Genomic DNA, 26,334 nt, shown 5'->3' with positions numbered 1-26,334 from the left:
AATTTAAAAATATTCAAGAAAAGGGCATAGAGAGGAAGGCCCTAAGCTCCGCCAGTTGGCCCCTTGGAGGTCGCCGTCTCGCCCTGCTCAGCTGTGCCGGAGCCTTCCCCAGCCTCGGAAGGCGCTTCTTTATCGAGGCGAGCTTTGAACTTCTCAAGTAAGGGCTCCCAGACGGCCGCTGCCAGGAAAGAGAAGTCGGCGTCCTGGTTATAGGCCCAGCACTGGTTGAACATTTCCTCCATGGCGGTGTTTGAAGTTGCCCGCTCGGCTGCCAGGGCGGCCTTGACCTCCGCCTTTGCGGTATCTAGGTCTGCCCGCGTAGTGGCAAGGGCGGTCTCGAGCTCTTGAAGCTTCGGGCGAGTCTCTTCCAGCTCGGCCTGCGAGGCCGCCAATGCATCCTTAGCCGTCTACAAAGAAGTCTGGTGGGCGGCCACAACCGCTTGGTGCTCGCTCCTCATCTCCTCGAGCTGATTTTTGGTCCTGGCGATGCTCCGGTGAAGGGCAACGGCACCCTGCGAAAACGGAGAGACACATGCCTTAGAAAAAAAAGAAGAGAAGGGAAAAACAGGGCAAGGCTTGATAGTCAAAAACCATAACAGGTTGAGGTTAGCTTACCATTAGGGCCATGCCCAGTGAAGACTCCATCACGCCCACTGGGCTCCTGGTTTCGATGGCCCTGAGCTCCTTCTCATTGAACTTGTATATGTGGCTGACGGCATAGTTCGCCGACTCATACACCGTTCCTCGGAAGGCCTCTGGAATCTTCTCCAGGACCTGCGGATTGACTGGGATGCGTACCTCAGAGGGTACAATCACCGAAGCCTCAGGCTCCGCCCCTGTGTCCCGGACAAGGGCCAAAGCTCGTGGAGGGGGTGGGGGCATGTTGCTCCCCCCTGTAGCAGGAGGAACAGTTCCCGCGACCTGGGCGGTTGGAGGCTACTCTTTCTCCTTCGCAGGAGACTTAGTCGGGGTTCCGGTGGCTTTTTTCAGCGTCCGGAGCTTCTTCATTTTTCGCCCAGAGGCCCCGCCTGAGGGGTTCCCCCCGGCGAACGTAGCTCGTAGGCTCCCGTCGAGCTGAGACATCTCTTCTGTCAAAACAAAGACATGGTTAGTACAAGAATTAACGGCCATCCAAAAACAAAGGGGGAAAAAGGAGAAATTAAAGTATATATATATACTAAAAGGGATCCTAACCCCCGAGCTAGAAGAAGAACCTATGGTTACGACCATCGGCCCTGGAGCACCTGCGGGAGAATCTAAGTCGATTGTTTCCCGAGCTGGCACAGGTTCTGGATTCGACTCTGGTTCAGGCTAGATTCTTCTACATATTGCCTAAGTCCCGGAGCTACGGCACCTCTTCGAAGTGATGGCCATGACCGAAGATTGGTCCCATACTCCTCAAATAAGATCGACCTAAAGGATAGGGTGTTATCTACTACTACGGTACCCCTAGGTCAGCTATCTTGGTAATCCAGCATGAGCTAGTCGACATAGTGAAGCAGGGTTGTATCCAGGTCTGGATCTCTTCGGCGACGTTGGACGATCTGTCTGGGATTGAACCTAGCTAGCTGGGGGTCGGCAATGGTCCTATCTAAATTCCTAAACATATAAGGGTTACCTTGGCCAGAAGGACCCGCAGCTGCTCCAGATTGGATCCCCTCCTCGTCCATTCTCTGGGCGACCTCCAACGCCTGCTTCCTGTTCCTCACGAGGGGAACCTCGTCCACCTCGTCCTCCTCATCTTCGTCCCCCACAACCTCCTCCATGATGGTAGGTCTGGTGTCGCGAGCTGGGGGAAGCCCCAGGGGCCTCCTTAGGTTCAGAGTATGATTTGGGAAAATAAGCTTGCAGGCCACCATCGTCTCATCTGTCACGAGCACGCGATAATCCTTCTCGCTGGGGGGCAAGCCCGCCAGTCTCTCGTACTGGGCCCCGAGGGTCACAGATTTCTCTGTCCTCATGAAGATAGTTGCAGGATTAATCTAAGTCAGAAAGGGAGACAGGAGGAGCTAAACGATACTTAACTTACGAGCTAAGGTTGAAAAGCACTTACGAGGACGATTGAAGTAGTGGAGCTCGCAGTTCCGGAACCCCGTCGACATAAAGAATTGATCTTTGAAGTCGTTGGCGTGGCTGGGCAGCTCGATGACCGCAGCCGTGTTGGGGAAGCAGGTTAAGTAATAAAACCCGTCGCCTCGCCCCCGCTGCTCCGGGCTAACCTTGAGGCAGAAAAAGTACAAAATGTCTGCAGGAGTGGGGACCTCCCACTGCTGTTTCAAGAATAAATATCTCAACCACGCCAACAGCCAATAAGAGTTGGGGGGGAGCTGGAAGGGGGCCAACTTCACGTAATTAAGGAAGTCAGAAAAGTACTGGTCCAACGGGAGGAAGGCCCCTGCCTTAAAGTGCTCATCGCTCCAGGCCGCGAATGCCTCGTTAAGCGGCGCGCAGCTCCGCTCGCCCTCTGCTGGAGGTCGGGCAATCACTGATGCTCTCCCCAGCCCGATGTTGTGGGAGAGGAATATTTTGTTGACCTTCGTCTGGTCGGTAATCTTTGAGACGATCCTCTCCGCCTCAGAGAACGCATCAGGAGCCACCTCGAGCTCCTGCTCCACCGCTGGCCCGAAGTGAGGGATTGGGGATTCGGTCATCACCGCATTTCCTTTGTCTTGCTGGGAGGCCGAGCTGTCGGCGGTCCTTTTTGGGGCATTCTTCTTCAGTGCCATCTGGTCATCTAGCGAACAAAAGAAAAGATTTCAGAAAAGGCAATCTGAGCATGAGGAAAAATCAAATGTTCTTTGCACGAACTGAGGTAAGCCCAGCCCGTGGAGAGTTAGACCACGTGGTTCTATGAACACGCGAATGTGCTCCCAACAGATCCCCGATTACTCGGGATTTGTGTGCCAGGAGGGTCAGGTTAAAATTTTTCCTTGGAGGGAAAATTCCAATAGGCAAGAAAGGCAAAAACGCCTGTGAAGCGTGTCCCCTAAGCTACCCAGTTCTACACCCAAAATACTAGATATTTTGAGCTAATGTCTCAAAAATCCTACCCAGAAATTTTCCCCAGAAAATACATCCTGTTAACCATGCTCCTAAAACGGTTTTCTACTACAAAGATACCCTAACCTAAAAGGCTTTCACCCTTCATTCCCACAAAACCCAGAAAACCCTTGCATGTAGCTACAGTAAATATTTACCTAAGCTACAGTAAAAAAATAATTTCGAAACGTGCATAGTCAGGAGACTTACAGAGTGTTTGGCTGGGAAGTGGATGAGAGTATCGCCTGGGTTGGGGCTTCGTCGGAGCAGTTGGTTCCAAGGCTTTGAAGGAGTCTCTGCGCCTGAACTTCTTGAGCGATAGGAATGGTGGTTGAGAAGAAAAGGGCTTTTTCTCTTGAAGATGAAGAGAGAATATGAGAAAAGTTTTTGAAAAAGATTGCAAATGAATGGGTGGCCCGTGCGTAGGGTGGCCACCCCTTTTTATATGCGTGAAGGGTCATGTGAAGAGGGCCGTTGGATTGCCCTGATGTGGGATCCAAGGCCCTCCACTCGAAAGATGAAACGGCGGCTGGGCATAGGCTAGGCCATTTAATGCGGTTCTCGGAAGACGTACCGTCACCAACCACGATGTTCCACGTATTCGGCACCTGCGTAGAATGTGGAATATGAAAAGTTCTGGGGGAAGCCAAAAAGCCCCTACTGTGGCCCTACACGACGTCGTGTACCACAAGCAGAGGCTTGCGGGGCAGATTTACGCCCTAATTTTCCCACGGGCTGATTAGCAAGCTGAGATACAGCCTAATCATGACTACCACGTGGACATCCCCAAGACCGGAGCTGCCATCATAAGGTCCTACCTCCTTGGCTCGAGGTAACCTAAGGGTTTGGCAAGATTGCTCAAGGACTTAGTCTGAACCCTGAAGGTCGCAGGTCAAGGTAAGCATCTAACTCGTGGTACGAGCTAGAGTTGGAGTCTGTGACCTTTTATAAAGTCAACCACGCAAGGTAAACGTGCATATATCAGACATCACGTGTCTGATATACCCCTGACTTCTCGGACACGCAGCAGGAACGTGCGTATTCAGACACCCACGATTGGGTTGGGCTGTGCAGCCCATTATCCCCTTACCTATTGATTTGACCACACTTATGTGTCAGGTTTAGGAATTAATCGTGAATGTCACAGAGTTGAAATGATGGGTAAGAAGGTCACGGGATGACCTTCTTACCAACTCCCAGGTGCCTTCTCCTATAAATATGGAGACCTTGGGAGTTAATAGAGGTTGGATTCTCGATTGTAAGAAAGACCCTGTAACCAAATACCCAGTATATAGCAATAATACTGACTAGTGGAGTAGAAGGATTTTAACCTTTGAACCACTTAAAAAACGTGTTCTGAGTCACCATTTCATTTTCGAAGATCATTTATCTGTTTCAGTTCAACCTAAGAACTAATGCCTTTCTCTTCTTTTCTTAATTACCTGTTGGCGAAGAACCGCGTCAACAACATCAATATCATTTCCAAGTTGTTTAGGACCAGATATCAACAGGGTCAACATGGTAAACTTCCTCTTCATACACAACAATGACGGTAAATTATAGATGACTAGCATTACAGGCCAACAACTATATTTACTACTAAGGGAATTGTGTGGATTAATTCCGTCAGCAGAAAGACCCAAACGAATATTCCTCAGTTCATTCCCAAATTCCGGCCATTTAACATCTACTGTTTTCCAAGCTGGCGAGTCAGCTGGATGTCTTAGCTTGCCATCCTTTACTCTATCTTTAGCATGCCAAATTAAATTTTTAGCATGATCATCGTTTCGGTACAACCTAACCGAATGAGGTATCGGTGGTAGATACCATAAAACCTTTGAAGGGACACCTTTTCTAACTGCATCTGAATTTTTTTCTTTTGCCATCTAGACTCGCCACATGTCGGACATGCAATTGCATCAACAAATCTCTTTCGATATAAGATGCAATCGTTAGGACAAGCATGTATTTTTTCATATTGAATGCCTAACGAACGCAATGTCTTCTTCGCTTCATAAAATAAAGACGGCATTTCATTACCTTCAGGTAATAATTCTCCTAAAAATGTTAACAACTCTGTCATTCCCTTATCACTCCACCCATATTTGGCTTTTAAGTTATACAACCTAAGCAGTGCTGATAATTTAGTGAACCTTGTACAATTAGGGAAAATAGGTTTCTCAGCATCTTCTAAGATTGACTGAAATTTAATTGGATCCACATGTGATTCATATTGTGCATCATCAATCATCTCTACAACATCATCAACTTCATAATCAACATCAAAATACTTATTATTCTTAGATGGTGCCTCATCAGTCCTTTTCATTCTTTCACCGTGCAAAAACCATACTTTATAACTTTTATCTATTCCATTCCTAAATAAGTGGTCTTTTATTTTAAAAATTGGCATCCTCACAACGTTACCACACTTAACACATGGGCAAGGAATACTATTAGGAGATTGAGTATTTCTTGCACAAAATTAAAAGAAAAACTCAACTACATTCCTATATTTCATGGATAACCTATCCGCTGACATTCAATCTCTATCCATTGTCAAACTTCTCACAACAAAAAAAATAAACAAACAAAGCAACAAACATTAACAATTAAGTTCGTGGATTACTTAATTAACAAGTAAATAAAGGAAACAATATGTCTGAAAAAAAATTGGGCAGCATTTCCCCTATTTCTATCACATTTCCCAAATTTAAAATGTGCATTTATACAGCACATGGTATACACAAAAATATTCAACTAATCAATCAAACATGCATAATTCTCAAATTACTAAATCCTAAAAAAAATTGACCAGCATTTCCCCTATTTCTATCATATTTCCCAAACTTTAAATAAACATATATTCATCACATAAACACAACAAACCAATTAATCAATCAAACATGCATAATTTCCAAATTACTAAATCTTAAAAAAAAAATTGGACAAAATTTCGCCTATTTCTATCATATTTCCCAAAATTTAAATAAACTTATATTCATCACATAAATACAACAAATCAAGTAATCAATCAAGCATGCACAATTACAGCCTTATATCACTGCAGCACACAGTCCCAGATCCTATCTCCACTATTTTATAATTCGTACATGCTACTAAGTTCAATATATTATTTATACATTAAGGTTTAAAATATTACCTCTAATATAAAATCCTCCAAAGCTTGATCTCACCAACAAAGTTGTCAACAAAATACCTACTCAAATATAACAATATACAAAAAAATAATAAAAAAGTTAACAAAATATAAAGAAAAATATCATAAAGCTATATTGTAACTAAATAAACAATAAAGTGCTTAAAGAAAACAAATAATTTGTTATATGTACTCATTTGTTTACTTAAACCCGAAATAATTTTTTATTTTTTTTTAAAAAAGTTAACAACTCACATAAATAAAAATTGACTATAAATATCCTAACTAAATCAATAATAAAATATAACTTAAAAAAACAAACAATTTAATATATACCTATTTAACCAATTAAACCCAAAATTTAAAAATAATTTTTAAAAGTTAACAAAATATAAACAAAAATTTACTAATAATAATCAAACTAAACAATTAATAAAACGAAACTTATACAAAATATATATATACTCATTTACATAGTAAATTCGAAATTTAATTAAATTTTTAAAAAAAGTTAATAAAAAATAAATATATTAAAATAAAAAAATTCTAAAGAAATAAAATATTAAAATGCAAAGTTTAAACCTAAGACAATTTCATAATCATTAATATAAAACTATCTAAAAATAAAAAATATGAAATATAGTCAATTTTAAAAAAAAAATCACAAAAATTAAATTTAAATCATAAAAATTAATAAAATTACACTTACTTGTGGTAATTGAGCAATGTGAGTTCTTGATGTAGAAAACCCAAAAAAAAAAACCAATAAAGATTATGGGTTTTCAAACTATAATCTTCAAAAAAAAAAAAATCTATACAAAATATTCAAAAAAAAAACTATATATAAGTTTCATAAAAATATATAAATCATTATTTTGACATTAAGATTGAAAAAAGGCTAAAAACGAACCTAAATGAGTGGAACTTCGGTTGGGCGCTGCTGGTTTGTGAAGGAATCGTTTCTGAAAAGTTTTGAGTGAAATGGGGCTCGGTTGGGATGATGAGGGTTTTGGTGAAAATGTGGGCCAGTTGCGTCAGTGGCCCACTGACGGTAATGGGTGTTTGCGTCAGTGGGGCACTGACGCAAACGCTCTGTTACCGTCAGTGGGCCACTGATGCCATTAACGGACCGTTTGCATCAGTGCCCCACTGACACAAACGGTCCCATTAAACGGCGTCAGTGTACGTTATGATGCAATTGGACCATCATTTGTGGCAGTGTCCAACTGCCACAAATGCTAATTCTTGGTTAACAGTGTCAGTCAACTGCGTTGACTGACGCGTTTTACTGACACAATTGCCCTTTTTTGTAGTAGTGTGTTCACGAATTGTGAGGCCTTCATAGAAATAGCTAACTAGGCGCCATTTTTCATAGCCATGGTGGGGACAAAGAGTCAATAGTTCTTTAAACATTTCCCAGACTTGATAGAGGGTTTCATTGTCTTTTGGGAAAAGGTAGAAATTTGCCTTTTTAAACCATTGGTCTTGTGGTTAGGGAAGTATTTGTGAAAGAATGACGATGTCATTTCATCCCATGTTCCAATATACCTTGGTCTTAGAGAGTATAACCAGCTTTTAGCCTTATCCTTCAAAGAGAAGGGAAAAAACTTCAATCGCACAATATCCGTGATATTAGCTTGGTTATAGAAAGTGGCTACTACCTCCTCAAATTCCCTAATATGCACATAAGGATTTTCATTTTCTAAACCATGGAAATTTGGCAAGAGTTGAATCATGCCAAGTTTAAATTCAAAGTTACGCATATTAGGTGGAAAGATGATACAAGAAGAGGTAGAAGTATGAGTAGGATGCAGATAGTCATTTAGACTTCTCTGCTGAATTTCCTCATGATGAGCCATTGCAAAAGGATTATGAGCAATTGTTGAGGTGGGAGAGGAAATGTTGGATGTATCGGAAGAGTTGTCACTAAGGGTGTCGGGTCTCCTTACGAATCTCCCTAGCTCATCTCTATGACGATTCATCCACTTTCAAAAAGAAGATTGTTTTTGTTAAAATTGTTCCTTGGTAAATTTGGAGAATTTGAAATGGTCTCACATGCCTCACGAGAACTCCTGAGGTTACTAGATGAGTATGAAAAATCACATTTCAAATATTTTCAACGAAATGACCAATAAGTACAATAATTTACTTATTTTGAAAGAACAAGCTTGGTTTTTTTAATAGTAACAAGTTAAAAAATGTAATAATACAAGGGCATACACAAAAAATATTCCCAGGCCGATTGGGAAAGTTGCCAAGGTACCACTTCGTACCACACTTTCCTAGACAGAACCAAGGTTCACAGGAAAGTGTAGAGGGTACTCTATCACAAACCTTTAAAGCCAATCTTTCTAGACAGAATACTCTCAGTTTTTACCACTTGTAGCATTACACTATTGTTCCCAATACTATAAAGTTTTATGCTAAAATTTTATGAACAATTTTTTTTTATGAATTAAAGAGGAAGAACCTAAATTAAAGCTAATCTAAATTCTAATGTTATACAAGTTATGAGACATAAGTTATTATCTAAAAATTTGAAATCTATAAATTTAAAGCTAAAAAGTGAAATTAGAAACAAAAGAATTAAATGACATAGTTATAATATTAACAATGGATGATAATTTGGAAGCAATCAATTAAAAAGAATTTAATACTAAAAAGAAAAATAACAAATAAAGAAAATTAATGACTAATTTTTTTTTTATATATATAATGAAACCAATACGGTAAGAAGAGAAAAATAAATTAGTCTCATACGCAACACTAATAACAATGAGCTATAATAGGAAAGGAAAAAAAATAATCACTAATATAATAATATATATATATAAGTAAAAGGCATTAAAAGAATAAAGATTTAAAATAAACAAAATTACTAGCTAACAATATTTTATTTTTATTTTTTTCGTAAATGATTCAAACATATACAAGATAATACTAATAATAAAATAATGTGGTAACACCAATATTATATACACATACAAAGAAAGCAAATAATAAAACTAAAATGACTTACCTCTTGGCCGTGTATTCCACTAAACTTTTGATATCTATCTCTCCGGCAACAGTGCAAAAATTTGATTACGCCCAAACTTGTCTTCACAAAGCGGTTATTGTAGTATAGTATGGGTTGTCGTGTCCACAGGGAGATATCTTAATCAAAACATGATTAGTAGAACTTTAAGCACACAAAAAAATCGTTGGTGGTTTTTGAGAAAATATTGATAATAAAATTAAAGCAAATAAAATTTGTAGAAAAATTCAATAACAAAAGATATAAGGTTTCAAGAATCACCTATATTCTTGGCTCATTTATTTGGGTTTTGATTCACAAATAAAACACAATTAAATTGTTGTTTAACGCCCAAAATATGACTACCACTAAGCGGTAGTTGTAGTAAGATCGGACGGTCGATCCACAAAGAGGTAACCTAAAATAAAAGATTAGTACAAAATAACACAAAAAGTTAGTAACAAGAAATAAATAAAATTGTAAATGAAAAGAGGTTTGAGATTTTGGTATTGTCTTTTTGATAAAGTGATAAAATGAGATAAGTGAAATAAAGTTAAGATGTAATCAAGAGTCTGAGAAAAGGAAAGGTTTCAAGAATCATCCATATACTTGTTTAGTTACTTGGTTACTTGATTTACAAAAATACACAAGTAAATAGTTCACATCCCAACATTTACTTGGAAAATCTAACATTAAAGTCCATATTCTTTTCTAAAAAAAGTTCATTTGAGTTATAAAGTTCTTTACTTTAAAAGTACAATGTTAATCTTATGAAAAATCTAAAAATGACAAAATACCCAAAGGCAATAATGTAATAGAAGATTAGACATAAAATTAGGTATCAATATTACTTTTACTAATTAGAAGTACATAGAAAGAGCATGACTAATCCTATATACTATTAGCATAAGAAAATAAAGATAACAAAATAAAGATGGAGATGAAAGAACATAAATAACTCAAAAAATTTACATTAAGAACATAGTAAATCAAAGTAGCAAAATAACATCACTAGCATATGGAATCATCCCTAACCTTCCTAGGAAGATTAGGCCATTATGCTCATGATTCTCAGAAAATTCTAAGAAGAAAATATGAGAAGAAAGTGAGTAGAAATTTTGCTATGGTTTCTTTAATCTAAAATTGCATACATATTGTGAAGAAAGAGTCCCTATTTATAGAAGGAGAAAAGGACTAAAAAGAAATTAAACAGCAAAATGGGGTTTACAAAATAAATTTGAAATATTAATAATAAAATATGATTTTGAAAAATCAAATCTTATTATTAATATTACCCTAGCTATTTTGGTGTATGGTCAAAATGTTCTTTTTCAAAGACACCAAAAAAGATGAGATTTAAAGCTCAAAATAACAATTTTGCAAGGCCCAATACCCACAAAAATATGCGTTGAAGGTGGCTGGTGGTAGAGGTGGGTTTTGACCCATTCCAGCCAATGAGGAGGTGACACGTAGGTGGGCTGCTGAGCTGAATTGGGCCTTGAGGATAACATTGGGGTGATGGGCATGAGAGGCTGTTGGACTTGGAGGAGACGCTGGGCCTTTGGGTCGAACTGGGCCTGGCAGTCACGTTGGAGAAGCTGAAGCTTAGGCGACTGAAGGAAACTTGGGCTTGCTGGGGTCTTTGGCAGGAGCTATTTGGTGAGGCGATGGGCTACTGGGAACGAGCTGGTCACATTGCTTTGGAGGAGAGGATGCGGGCAGGTGGCGCGAGACAAGTGGAGCTGCTGGCCAGGTGCGGACGCGTGGCGCAATGCAGGTGCACCACCTGGCGCTGGGAGAGGGGAAGATAGGGGATTGGGTCTTCAATTTGTGCCTTCGGGACTGGGCCAAGTTCCTCAAAAATTCAATTTCTTCATTTTCCTTTTCAGACTTAGCTATTTTTTTTGTCTCTTTTTATTAATGTCCAAGTGCAAATTATTTCCTGAAAATTAAACATAAATTACATTAAAATTAATTTTTTCAATTAAAAAAATATTATAATAAATTCATGAAAATATTTATTAAAACTTAATTTATTTTACACTTTAAAACCAATAACTTTGCATTTTTGAGCACTAATCACAACCCCCAACTAGCTTATTGCTAGTCCCCAGCAATTCAAGCGAAAAATAAAATGATGAAGTTGAATAATCAAGTCAAACCAAGCAAAATCATCCAAGCATTTTTGAAGTATCAGCAAGTCAGAAATTACTATCTAAGCTACTTTAGTTGCGATTTCAGAGTTGTGTGTTTGTGCACCAAACCATATTCATTTTATCGTAAGTCATAACACAAATAGTATCGAAAAATCTTAAAAGTATAAAGATCTCAACTCCAAATTCCTCACGGGCATTGAAAGTATTTGTATGGGAAGGATTACACTCTTGGAGTTGGAAATGTAACAGTTTATGCTCAAATGAGAAAAGATTAGCTTTTTAGGACAAGCAATTTTAACAAATATTGATCACAAGATAGGCAAATCAACTTATTGGAATTCAAATGACAAACAACATTTGGGATTTACATGAGAAGACTCCAAGAACAAAATGACAACTAACTAACAATGATAAATAAGAAAGTGAACTATAATGATAATAATTTTTTTTAATACAATTACACAAAATAATTGTAATAGAAATATATATATGTTTTTTTTTCAGCAACTACAAAATAATAGAAGGAAGTGTTTCTCTTGTTCTCTTTTTTTCATTTTTTTCGTTTTCATTTATCTATTATTATTTTTTTTCTTTTTCTTTTGTTTTCTTCTTCTTTTTTTATTTTTTTTCATTATTTTTTTGACAAGAGACAACAAAAAAATAAAAAGGAAATTACAAATACAATACAATAAATAGAACACAAATTTATTACAAAGACTTTTCTTAAATGAAAAACATCCCTCTAGTAAATGTCATGTTTTAAATTCCAAAGATGTGACTTTACCAACTCAAATGATCAATAAAAGTTCAAAAAGTTGTTTTCTCAACTCTCATAACTCACCAAGAAATGAAAAAAAAAACTTTAAACTTATAATTTCTCTCAACTATTTGTGTTAACAACGAATTTATCACATGTTTGGAAAGTGCACAAAAGAACTCTGAAAATCACTTCTTAATAGCTAAACATAATAAAAATTGACTCAAACCAACAAGTTATACTCATGCTTGGATAATTTTGAGAAAATTTGACTTAAAAATTCAACAAGACAATAATTTTTTCCAAATGAATGCTAATGACGTAACAATAAGATTTTCCAAATGAAAGCCAGTGCATGCTCACCACCCCCAACCAAAAATCAGACAGTGTCCTCAATGTCAAAATGAATAAGCAATGAAAAGGTAAGGAAAGAGAACACCTGGATGATGACCATGTCCATGAGGTGAGAGCGAAATAGCCTGGTAACAATACCCCAAAACAAAATACAAAAATGAAAAATATACAAAAATAAAAGAAAGACAAAAAAATAAAGATATTGAAAAATAAAAATAAAAAGAAAAACAACAAACCATTTAGAATTTCAGAGTGTATAGATTGGGTCCTTAAGAAAGACCTCTTCAACATGACTCACACTCTCAATGTAATGCTTCATTCTTTGGCCATTGACGCAAAAAATTCTCCCATCGGTTGGGTCCTCGACCTTCACCGAACCGTTGGGAAACACTTGCTTCACTACAAATGGACCAGTCCATCACGATCGCAGTTTACCGGGATGAAAGTGCAAGCAAGAATCGTACAAATGCACTTTCTGATTTTGCTCAAAGTATTTTCGCATGATTTATTTATCGTGAGCGATTTTCAATTTTTCTTTATAAATCCTTGAATTGTCATATGCATCGTTTCTCAACTCCTCAATTTCGGACAACTGGAATTTGCGATTGATACCTGCGGCATTCATATCAAAGTTCAGGGCTTTGATAGCCCAATACGCTTTATGCTTGAGCTCGACAGGTAAATGACAGGCTTTTCCAAAGACAAGCCGATAGGGAGACATCCCAAGAGGGGATTTGAAAGCAGTGCGGTAAGCCCAAAGAGCGTCTAGAAGACGTGTAGACCAATCTTTGCGGTCAGGATTTACTGTCTTTTCCAGAATGTGTTTTATCTCCCTATTGGCTAACTCAGCTTGACCATTAGTCTATGGATGATAGGCATTTGCAACTTTATGACGTACACCGTACTCGCGCATAAGAGCCTCAAAGGATCTGTTGCAAAAATGAGTGCCTTGATCACTGATGATAGCGCGAGGGGTACCGAACCTTGATAACACATTTTCTTTCAAGAATTTGACAACTGTAGCGTTATCATTGGTTCGACATGGTACAACCTCGACCCATTTAGAAACATAATCCACAGCGAGAAGAATGTAAAGGTAGTGAAAAGAAGGTGGAAATGGTCCCATAAAGTCTATCCCCCAACAATCAAATATTTCGATAGCAAGAATTGGGTTCAAGGCATCATGTGCCGACGGGATAAGGATCCTAAATTTTGTCACCTTACACACGAACGACAGAAATTATTGGTGTCTTTGAACAAAGTGGGCCAGTAAAGGCCTCATTGTAAGATTTTTTGCAGCAGTTTTCTTCACAGAAAAGTGACCACCACAAGCATCATTGTGGCAAAAATTAAGCACACTAGACACCTCATCGTCGTGGATGCATCTTTGCATGATTTGGTCGGGTAAATACTTGAATAAGTATGGGTCATCCCAAAAGAAATTGCGCACCTCGACCAGAAATTTGCGTTTGTCTTGTGAACTCCATTAAGATGGGAGTTCACCTGTTACTAAGTAGTTTGCAATGTGAGCGTACCACGGCAACTTAGCAACATAAAGCAATTGTTCATCTGGGAAATCATCATGAATAGGTGGACCATCAGCGGGATCACTGAATTCAAGTCGGGACAAGTGGTCCGCGATGACATTTTCAACACCTTTCTTGTCTTTGATCGTTGTGGCAAATTCTTGCAGGAGAAGGATCCGCTGTATTAATCGCGCCTTAGCATCCTTTTTGGAAAGGAGATACTTAAGGGCAGAGTGATCTGTGAAGATCATAATAGGTGATCCAATCAAATAAGAGCGGAATTTGTCAAGAGCAAAGACAACGGCAAGCAACTCTTTTTCAGTAGTGGAATAGTTCATTTGAGCACTATTGAGAGCTTGACTTGCATAATAGACAAAAAAGGGTGTTCCCTCCCTTCGTTGTCCTAACCCAACCCCCACAGCGAAGTTCCTGGCATCACACATGATCTCGAAAGGAAGACTCCAATCGGGTGACTAAATGATGGGAGCGGAAGTGAGTGAATTGACAAGCGTTCGGAATAATTCCTCTCAATTAGGTGTCCATTCAAAAGTAGCATCTTTGGCTAGGAGGTTGCTTAGCGGACGGGCAATCATGGAAATTTTTTGTATGAACCTCCTACAAAAACCAGCATGACCAAGAAATGACCTAACGTCTTAGGAGTCGGTAGGTTGGAGATAAGGTCGACTTTGGAGTGATCAACCTTAATTACTTTTTTAGAAACAATGTGGCCTAAGACTATGCCAGAAGATACCATGAAGTGACATTTCTCCCAATTGAGTACAAGTCCTTTCTCAATGCATCGTTTTAAAACAGCTTCAAGATGAAGAAGACATGTCTCAAAAGAGTTTCCAAAAATGGTTAGGTCATCCATGAATACTTCAATTGATTTTTCTATCATGTCACTAAAGATGCTCATCATGCATCTTTGGAAAGTAGCTGGTGCATTACACAAGCCAAATGGCATATGCCGGAAAGCAAAAGTGCCAAAGGGACAAGTGAAAGTTGTAACGCCCTCGATAGCCAAGACCGTTACACTGTGTACTTATAAAGGTGCAAGACTCGCTAATCAAGTCAACATTTTAAAAATGTGTTACTAAACATGTAAGAGTTAGGGTTTAAAAGGTTTTAGTTTCAAAAGACTCACTTCATATATTTAAACTGTAGTAAACATGGGATCCCATACAAAAGCAAAGTTAGAATAAGTTTACAGACTCCCAAAAGTACATGAGTATCCACTAGCCATACTAAGGCAAAACAGACAGTCTTCAGGTTCCACGTCCTTGCCTAGACCTCAACCGAGGCGGCCGAGCACCTGGCTATGTACATTCTGCTCGCTGAGCTCTCCAATCAGGGCTGATCTAACTTGCCCTTGCCTTTACCTGCACCACGTAGCACCTGTGAGCCAAGACCCAGCAAGAAAACATCATAAACAACTCAAACAATAATAACAGACAAATAGTTCAATGTGCATGTATTCCCATAAGATAATCCTCGACAGATATTCAGCATAAACAATCCATTTCAAGATACATTCTATCACATATAATACTCATATCGCATATTATTCAGGGCCGACGACTTATGCCGCACCCTCTGTTTAACCCACTGACTTCGGGCCGCTTAAACCGAGCTCAGTGCATAATAAGCTGTCCTTGGCTACCAGTGGCCGAGCCGCACCCTGTGCGCTAGTGAAACCCTTGGCACCCTTAGGCCGTTGGTTCACCAAATGGCTTGCATGGCATAATACCATCTTTTCAAGCATGTACAATAGGGAGCCCTTAGTCCCGTCACATATATTCAACCAGGTGTTGTTTTCTTACCTTTAGTCTGTGCAGTTATTGAATTACGAGCAACGTCTCTCAAGCACGATCCGTTCCCGAGCCTAAGCCTTTATCACCTAGTCAAAACCAAAGTGCAGGGTTCCATTAATACTCAAATTTAGGTTTTCAGTTATAAAACTAACGCCCGGGAATCCAAATTCCACCAAGAACAGTGGTGAAACCAATCCTGAGCACACTAGACCACTTCCCCGTGCCTAAATCCCTCAAAGACTCATGTGTACAACCAAGGGCTGCGGCCCCTGAAGCCTAGCCGCGGCCCTTCCCCAAAACAGAACCAACACCCATGCTGAACCACACACGTGCCGCGGCCCTTGCCTTGGGCGCCGCGGCGCCCTCCCATGGCCGAGCCTTCTTGGCTCTTTTTCATCCTAGGGCCGCAGCGCTCTAGAACAGAGCCGCAACCCTCCCCTTCGAACCCAGATTTACACCATTTCAAAGCTTAAAACCTCAGCCACAACCACCTTTAAACTCCCTACTTAAACACCCAACAAACCCAACACCTTTAACATGACTCAAACAGCTTAATACCACAGAAAACTCAACCCAATACACACTAATCTTCTCTTTTCAATTTCTGAAACTCAAGAGCTATAAACACTCAAACCATCCATTCAAACCCAATTTAAAACCTCTAAACCATGAGTTGAAACTTACCTCTTCTGCTGAATCACCTCACCAAGCCAAAGCCAAGCTAAATCTCCAAGTTTCCTTCTTAATCCTGCCTTAAGACATCAAAACTATACTTGCTTCAACACTTAACCAAAACCCAGCTAGAACTCAGAATTCAACCACAGAAAAGAAAATTAGATGCTTACCTTAATCCCTGTTTTAGTCCCTTGATTTTCTCCTGAGCTAAACCTCCAAATCCTCACCATAAATCTCAGAAATTCCAGCTTCTTCCCCTTAATTTTGAGTGTTTTTTTCCCTTTGTTTTCCTTGAGCGTAAGTAAGAGCTGAGGTAAAGGTGTTTAGTCGGTTTGTGTTTTCTAAAGGCTTCCTTATGTCTATCTCACTCATTAAGTTAATCCCGAGGCTCGGGGTGCCGGAACCGTCCCCGAGGCCAAAATGGTAAAATCCTCCAATATTCCCGCCTAAACATCCTAACCTCAAATATATCTCCATATATTTATTTTCATGCCCCGATAGCCCAAATCACTACCCGCTATCTAAAAATACCCCCGACTTATCCAAAGTCATATCTGAAGCCCTATTGTGACTCTCCCCGCTATTTGACCCTAGAATCGTCTCGAGTCGTGCTCTGCGAACATGTCCACATAATAATGTGGTTCTCACATATACCACATATTTATTTCAGATCACATTAACACATAATATCATCAATTATTATATAAGCATTGCTAAACATATAATTACTCATTTAAATCACAATTATTCCATTAATGCCCTCCTGGCACACTAATCAAGGCCCTTAAGCCTTATTAGAGATTTTGGGTCGTTACAACTATCCCCTCCTACTGAGAATTTCGTCCTCAAAATTTACTTGAATAGCTCGAGATACTGATCCCGCATCGCCGTCTCTAGCTCCCAGGTCGCTTCTTCAACCTTGTTATTCCTCCACAACACTTTCACTAAGCAATCATCTTATTCTGCAAATGTTTTTCCTTCCGATCCAAGATCTGAACTGGTCTCTCCTCGTGGGACAAGTCTGTCTGCAGCTCCAAGTCCTCATACCTCAACACATGTGTTGTATCTGAAACATACTTCCTCAACACAGAGACATGAAACACGTTATGAACTCCTGATAAAGACGGTGGCATGGCCAGCCTATAGGCCACTTGCCCGACCCTCTCTAGAATCTCAAAGGGTCCAACAAACCGAGGGCTCAGCTTGCCCTTCACTCCAAATCTCCTCACACCCCTCAACGGTGAAACTCGCAGAAACACGTGGTCCCCAACCTGGAACACCACGTTCCTATGCTTAGGGTCGGTGTAGCTTTTCTTTCTACTCTGCGAGGCAAGCATCCTAGCTCGAATCTTTTCAATGGCCTCATTAGTCTTCTGAACCATATCTGGTCCCAAATACCTTCTCTCACCCAAATACCTTCCATATAACATTTCATAAGGGGCCAATCCAATCGTGGACTGATAACTGTTGTTATATGAAAACTCAATCAATGAAAGATACTTACTCCACGAACCCTCGAAGTCAATCACACATGCTCTAAGCATGTCCTCCAATACCTGAATCGTCCTCTCAGACTGTCCATCAGTTTGAGGATGAAAAGTTGTTCTAAACTTCAACAGAGTCCCCATGGCTCTCTGCAGAGCTCCCCAGAACTTAGAGGTAAAGATAGGGACTCGATAAGATACAATAGACTTTGGAACCCCATGGAGACGAACTATCTCCCTCACATACAGCCCTGCATACTGGTCCACAGTATAAGTTGACCTCACTGGTAGAAAATGAGCTGACTTGGTGTATCTATCCACTATCACCCACACCGAGTCATGAAGTCCTACTGTCCTGGGTAATCCTCCCACGAAATCCATCGTAATATCCTCCCACTTCCATTTTGGGATGCCCAAAGGCTGAAGCAACCCCGCTGGTCGCTGATGCTCAGCCTTAACCTACTGACATGTCAAACATCTAGATACATACTCAACTACATCCTTCTTCATCCCGGGCCACCAATACAATGTCCGTAGATCCTGATACATCTTCGTGGTACCCGGATGAAGTGAGTAGGGCGTAGTGTGAGATTCATCCAATATCTCACGCCTAATTCCCTGATCTGCCGAAACACATATCCGTCCTTGATACTGGAGCAAACCCGTCTCAGAAACAGAATAATCCTTAGCTTTCCCCGCTAAAACCTGCTGCCTAGTGTCCTGTAACTACACATCTGTCAACTAACCATCCTTGACCCGCTCTAACAGGGTCGACTGCAAAGTGATATTGGTTAACTGGCCCACCACTAGTTCTATCATTGCCCTGGCCATCTCGTCAGCCAATTCTCTCGAGATCTTAGTAGAACTATACAACTGTCCTGGGCCCATCTGGCTCAACGCATCCGCCACCACGTTGGATTTCCCAGGGTGGTAAAGGATATCACAATCATAATCCTTAACCAACTCCAACCAACGCCTCTGTCTCATATTCAGATCCTTCTAAGTGAAGAAATACTTCAGACTCTTATGGTCAGTGTAGATCTCGCACTTCTCTCCATACAGATAATGACGCCATATCTTCAGTGCGAACACCACTGCCGCTAACTAAAAATCATGAGTCGGGTACCTCTGCTCATACTCCTTTAGCTGTCGAGAAGCATAGGCTATAACTTTCTCATTCTGCATCAGCACACAGCCTAATCCCAACCTCGATGCATCACAGTAAACCACGAACTTCCCTTCCTCCGAAGGAATACTCAACACAGGCGCAGAAATAAGTCGTCGCTTCAACTCCTGAAAGCTGTTCTCACACTTCTCTGACCAGATGAACTTCTGATTCTTTCTTGTTAACTCTGTCATTGGTGAAGAAATCTTCGAGAACCCCTCTACAAATCACCTGTAGTAACTAGCCAACCCAAGGAAACTCCGGACCTCCGTTGCATTCCTCGGCCTCGGCCAATCTCTAACTGCTTCTATCTTGGACGGATCCACCTTAATCCCTTCTGCCCCAACTATATGTCGAAGAAAGGTCACCTCTGGTAGCCAGAACTCACACTTCTTAAACTTTGCTTACAACTGATGCTCCCTTAACCTCTGCAAAACCTGTCGGAGATGCTGCTCATGTTCTGCCTCTCAACTGGAGTATACCAAGATGTCGTCGATGAAGACAATGACGAACTGATCCAAAAAGTCCTTGAACACCCTGTTCATCAGATCCATAAAAGCTTCTGGGGCATTGGTCAGACCAAAAGACATGACTAAGAATTCATAATGCCCATAACACGTCCGAAAAGCCGTCTTCGGTATATCCTCATCTTTGATCCTCAGCTGGTGATAACCAGATCGAAGATCAATCTTTGAGAACACCGTCTTACCTTGCAGCTGATCGAACAAGTCATCAATCCTTGGCAGAGGGTACTTATTCTTAATAGTTAACTTGTTCAATTCTCTATAATCGATGCACATCCTCAGAGTCCCGTCCTTCTTCTTAACAAACAACACTGGAGCGCCCCATGGAGAGTAGCTAGGCCTGATAAACCCCAAATCCAGAAGTTCTTGCAACTGTATCTTCAACTCTTTCAGTTCTGCTGGTGCCATCCTGTACGGTGTCCTTGATACTGGTTCTGTCCCCAGTGCCAACTTAATCTCAAACTGTATCTCCCTACGCGGTGGAAACCCTGGTAAATCCTCAGGGAAGACATCCAAGAACTCACATACCAATCTGGTCTCTCCCGGCCCTGCCGGCATAACTCTAGCAGTATCCACTACACTAGCCAGAAAGCCTGTGCATCCCCCCTTCAACAAGTCTCTGGCTCTCAATGCTGAAATCATGGGCATGCGGGGTCCAAACACCGCACCCAAAAAGACAAAAGGGTCCTCGCCCTCAGGCTCAAAAGTCACCATCTTCTTCCTGCAGTCAATCGTAGCCCCATATCTGGCCAACCAGTCCATTCCCAAGATCATATCAAAATCCTCTAAATCCAACTCAATCAAATCCACTTAGAGTTCCCTGCTATCAACCATCACTGGCAGTGCCCTAACCCATCTCCTAGAGACTACCAGTTCCCCTGTAAGCAACAGAGTCCCAAACCCTGGGGTCCGATACTCACTAGGTCTACACAGTCTATCAATCACTCTACTAGAAACAAAAGAATGTATAGCACCAGAATCAATCAATACTGTAAAAGGAAAGCCAGCACTAGAAAGTTGACCTGTCACTACTGAGGGACTAGCCTCAGCCTCTGCCTGAGTCAAGGTGAATACTCGAGCTGGAGTCAAGCTATCCACCTTTCCCGCTTCACCTTTTTTCATCACTGGGCAGTCTTTCCTGAGATGCCCCACTGCCCCACACACAAAACATGCCTTGGCCCGACACTCGCCCAGATGGCGTCTTCTACACCTTGGGCACTCCGGGTAAGTCCGCCATGCCTCACCGCCACCCTGCGGCCACCCTGACCACCCTGACCCCTCCTATCAGAACCAGGAGCAGCCGAAGTGTCAGGAATCTTCCTCTTGAAGTCACTGGGGCCTCCGCCCCTACCTGCCCCCAATTAAGGAGGCACCGCCCTGCGGCCCTCACGCCTTACCGCGCTCTCCTTCCATATCTTGTTCTCCGCTTCCTCAGCGGTAAGAGCCCTCTCAATGGCCTGGGCATAAGTTGTTCCTCTAGGTACCGTTGTGATCCTGACATCCTGGGCTATCATAGCATTAAGCCCCCTGATAAAACAGTCTTGCCTAGCAGCATCAGTAGGCACAAGATCTGGTTCAAACTTCGCGAGCCTATCAAATTTCAGGGCATACTCAGTAACAGTCATACTGCCCTGTACCAAACCCACAAACTCATTGACCTTTGCTGCCCTAACAGCAACATTGTAGTACTTCTGGCCAAACAAATCCTTGCAACCTTCCCAAGTCAAAGTGGCAACATCTCTAGTCTGCGATGCCACTTCCCACCAAATGCGGGCATCCTCCCTCAACATATAAGTGGCACAGACCACTCTATCCTGTCCCTCAATTCTCATGAAATCCAGAATTATTGTAATCATGGTTAGCCACTGCTCGGCTTTCAACGGATCCGGTCCACCCTCAAAGATTGGGGGTTACTGCTTCCTGAACCGCTCATATAACGGTTCCCACTTGTTAACAACCTCCCCAGGCTGCACAACTGGTACCACTGCAGATGGTACTCTAGGGGCAGCACTCCCTAATGGAGCCTGCTGTCGCAGAATACGAATATGCTTATCCTGGCTTAGTAATCGGGCCTGCATCTCTGCCATTAACTGCTGCCAGTTCTCAGGGACTGGCGGAGGAGTCTGGCCCTGATCATCACTACCGGTCCCGGACCTAGTGTCAGCTAGTCGTGCAGATTTTCTCGAACGCACAACTGTCCAAGTCAATCTGCAAATAACGACTCGGCGGTCAGACCATGGTGACAGGGTAAAATCTTCTCCAAAACCCATGAATAGAGCATAATCAACCACAGGTAACCAACACATATAAGCATCCATGCACCATAAATAATTAATCATCCATATACTCATTTACATGCACGGCAATGTTAATAAGCATGCCTCCATATTTTCACACAACAGCCAAGGGCCAGGCCCTATTAGTATCTCATGCTTCCTAGAAATTCAATGAATACAGACATGCATAGCTCATCTCAGGCACATAAGCACATAAACACACATATACACATTACCAAACCCTGACTTGAGCTTGTCTCCAGCAGCGAATGTACATATCCAGGCTGTCTTCAGGAACCCTTAAACCTAGGACGCTCTGATATCAAGCCGTAACGCCCTGGATAGCCAAGATTGTTACACTGTGTACTTATAAAGGTGCAAGACTCGCTAATCAAGTCAACATTTTAAAAACGTGTTACTAAACATGTAAGAGCTAGGGTTAAAAAGGTTTTGGTTTCAAAAGACTCATTTCATATATTTAAACTGTAGTAAACATGGGATCCCATACAAAAACAAAGTTAGAATAAGTTTACAGATTCCCAAAAGTACATGAGTATCCACCAGCCATACTAAGGCAAAACAGGCAGTCTTCAGGTTCCACGTCCTTGCCTAGACCTCAACCGTGGCGGCCGAGCACTTGGCTATGTACATTCTGCTCGCTGAGCTCTCCAATCAGGACTGATCTAACTTGCCCTTGCCTTTACCTGCACCACGTAACACCCGTGAGCCAAGGCCCAGCAAGAAAACATCATAAACAACTCAAACAATAATAACAGACAAATAGATCAATGTGCATGTATTCCCATCAAATAATCCTCGACAGATATTCAGCATATACAATCCATTTCAAGATACATTCAATCACATATAATACTCATATCACATATTATTCAGGGCCGACGACTTAGGCCGCACCCTCTGTTTAACCCACTGACTCCGACCCGCCTAAACCGAGCTTAGTGCATAATAAGCTGTCCTTGGCTACCAGTGGCCGAACCGCGCCCTGTGTGCTAGTGAAACCCTTGGCACCCTTAGGCCGTTGGTTCACCAAATGGCATGCATGGCATAATACCATCTTTTCAAGTATGTACAATAGGGAGCCCTTAGTCCCATCACATATATTCAACCAGGTGCAGTTTTCTTACCTTTAGTCTGTGCAGTTATTGAATTACGAGCAACGTCTCTCAAGAACGATCCGTTCCCGAGCCTAAGCCTTTATCACATAGTCACAACCAAAGTATAGGGTTCCATTAATACTCAAATTTAGGATTTTAGTTATAAAACTAACTCCCGGGAATCCAAATTCCACCAAGCACGGTGGTGAAACCAATCCCGAGCACACTAGACCACTTCCCCGTGCCTAAATCCCTCAAAGGCTCTTGTGTGCAACCAAGGGCTGCGGCCCCTAAAGCCTAGCCGCGGTCCTTCCCCAAAATAGAACCAACACCCATGCTTAACCACACACGCGCCGCGGCCCTTGCCTTGGGCGCCGTGGTGCCCTCCCATGGTCGAGCCTTCTTGGCTCTTTTTCATCCTAGGGCCGCAGCGCTCTAGAACAGAGCCGCGACCCTCCCCTTCGAAGCCGGAATTTACACCATTTCAAAGCTTAAAACCTTAGCCACAACCACCTTTAAACTCCCTACTTCAACGCCCGACAAACCCAACACCTTTAACATGACTCAAACAGCTTAATTCCACAGAAAACTCCACCCAATACACACTAATCTTCTCTTTTTCAATTTCTGAAACTCAAGAGCTATAAACACACAAACCAGCCATTCAAACCCAATTTAAAACCTCTAAACCATGAGTTGAAACTTACCTCTTCTGCTGAATCACCTCACAAAGCCAAAGCCAAGCTAAATCTCCAAGTTTCTTTCTTAATCCTGCCTTAAGACATCAAAACTATACTTGCTTCAACACTTAACCAAAACCCAGCTAGAACTCAGAATTCAACCACAGAAAAGAAAATTAGATGCTTACCTTAATCCCTATTTTAGTCCCTTGATTTTCTCCTGAGCTAAACCTCCAAATCCTCACCACAAATCTCAGAAATTCCAACTTCTTCCCCTTAATTTTCTGTGTTTTTTTCCCTCTGTTTTCCTTGAGCGTGAGTGAGAGCTAAGGTAAAGGTGTTTAGTCGGTTTGTGTTTTCTAAAGGCTTCCTTATACCTATCTCACTCATTAAGTTAATCCCGAGGCTCAGGGTGCAAAAACCGTCCCCGAGGCCAAAATGGTAAAATCCTCCAATATTCCCGCCAAGACATCCTAACCTCAAAAATATCTCCAAATATTTATTTTCATGACCCGATAGCCCAAATCACTACCCGCTATCTAAAAATACCCCGACTTATCCAAAGTCATATCTTAAGCCCTGTTGTGACTCTCCCCGCTATCTGAGCCTAGAATCGTCTCGAGTCGTGCTCTGCGAACCTGTCCACATAATAATGTGGTTCTCACATATGCCACATATTTATTTCATATCACATTAACACTTAATATCATCAATTATTATATAAGCATTACTAAACATATAATTACTCATTTAAATTACAATTATTCCATTAATGCCCTCCTGGCACACTAATCAAGGCCCTTAAGCCTTATTAGAGATTTTGGGTCGTTAAAAAAGTGGTCTTATCTTGATCCTCTAATGCAATCTCAATTTGATAATAGCCAGAATAGCCATCAAGAAAGCAATAGAAAGGATGACTAGCTACACATTCAAGGATTTGATCAATGAATGGGAGTGGAAAATGATCTTTGCGGGAGGCGGTATTTAATTTTCTATAATCAATGCACATGCGTCATCCCATCACCGTTTTTGTGGGGACAAGGACCCCTTTTTCATTTTGGATAACAGTGACACCAGATTTCTTGGGCACGACTTGAGTTGGACTGACCCACTTGCTATCAGCTATGGGGTAAATAATACCAGCGTCTAGCAATTTCAAAACTTCATTTTTTACAACTTCCATCATTGTGGGGTTCAGTCGCCTTTGAGGGTCTCTTTGAGGGATGGCTTCGTCCTCCAGATTGATTCGATGGGAGCAAATTAAAGGGCTAATACCTTTGATATCAGCAAGTGTCCAACCTATCGCAGATTTATGCGTTCGCAGTAGCTCGAGTAACTGCAATTCTTGAGAATTTTGAAGATTGGATGAGATGATAACTGGAAAGGTTTCACCGTCTCCCAAGAAGACATGTTTCAAACCCTCAGGAAGTTGGGTCAATTGAACAATTGGAACCTCTTCGGCTGAAGTCTTTGGCTGTGACCTCTCATGATGTAGCTCTTCAAAGTGAGGTTGCCAAAACGGAGTCCTGCTATGGCGTGAGTCTATGCGATTTGATATTGCAAGAGTAGACTAAATAGAACTGGGACTTTCATTGTCAGAGAGAAGGAAGAGTTCATCAAGATTATCAAAGTTGCTTCGCAATTGAACCTCCTCGGGAATTATAGTATCAATCATGAATGTTTGATATCATTCATCATCTTCTCGGGGTTGTTTCCCGATGTGGAAGATATTGACTTCAAGAGTCATGTTTCCAAACGATATCTTCATTAGACCATTCCGACAATTGATGAAAGCATTTGCAGTAGCAAGGAATGGTCTTCCAAGGATAATAGGAATTTTAGACTCCATGTTCAACACATATTGGGTATCAAGAATAAGAAAATTCATGGGGTAATAGAAATTTTCAATTTGAACCAATACATCCTCAACAATACCCCTAGGCTTTTTGGTGGAACGATTAGCAAGCTATAGTACAATAGATGTTGGCTTCATTTCTCCAAGACCGAGTTGTGAGTATACAGAGTAGGGCATGAGATTGACATTCGCGCCAAGATCAAGTAAGGCTTTCCTGACTTCATGGGTCCAAATTTGGCAAGAAATGGTGGGACAACGGGGATCTTTGTATTTTGGCGATGCCTTTTGTTCAATCACCACACTCACTTCCTCGGTCAAGAAGGCAGTCTTCTTGACATGGTGCTTCCTTTTTGCAGTGCAAAGATCCTTGATGATTTAGGCATACGCAGCACTTGTTTAATGATGTGAAGCAAAGGAAGATTAATCTTCACTTGTGTCAAGTGCTCAAGGAGTTCAGCTCAGTTATCAGGAAGTTTCCCAATAGGTTTCAAAGCCTGGGGAAATGATACTCTTGGAGTGGCATTGAGTGGTGGATTTTTGGAAATGACTTTTGGAGTACTGGGAATGTTGGATTTTATGGGTGGGTCTTGCTGAGTTTTACCGCTTCTCGTCGTGATGGCATTCACTTCCTCGAAATTTTGATCATTAGAATTTGAAGATTGGGCCATGTGTTGGCCTTGCACATTGAATTTCGGTTGGGAAGGAAGTTTGCCTTTTCCGGAATGGCCAAGGATTCAGTCA

The 26,334-nt window shown here is 41.3% G+C and overlaps 1 non-coding gene across 1 annotated transcript; it reads left to right on the top strand.

The window, feature by feature from the left end:
- The first annotated feature begins 7,571 nt into the window (after positions 1 to 7,571).
- Positions 7,572 to 7,678, top strand: LOC133787682 (small nucleolar RNA R71). The gene has a single exon (XR_009872686.1). It is a non-coding gene; the product is annotated as a small nucleolar RNA R71 (small nucleolar RNA).
- Positions 7,679 to 26,334: the final 18,656 nt, after the last annotated feature.

This window comes from Humulus lupulus, chromosome 6 (genome assembly GCF_963169125.1).
Source record: "Humulus lupulus chromosome 6, drHumLupu1.1, whole genome shotgun sequence".
Classification (NCBI taxonomy): Eukaryota; Viridiplantae; Streptophyta; class Magnoliopsida; order Rosales; family Cannabaceae; genus Humulus; species Humulus lupulus.
The sequence above is the reverse complement of the archived record's forward strand: the minus strand, read 5'-3'. Positions and strand labels throughout refer to the sequence as shown.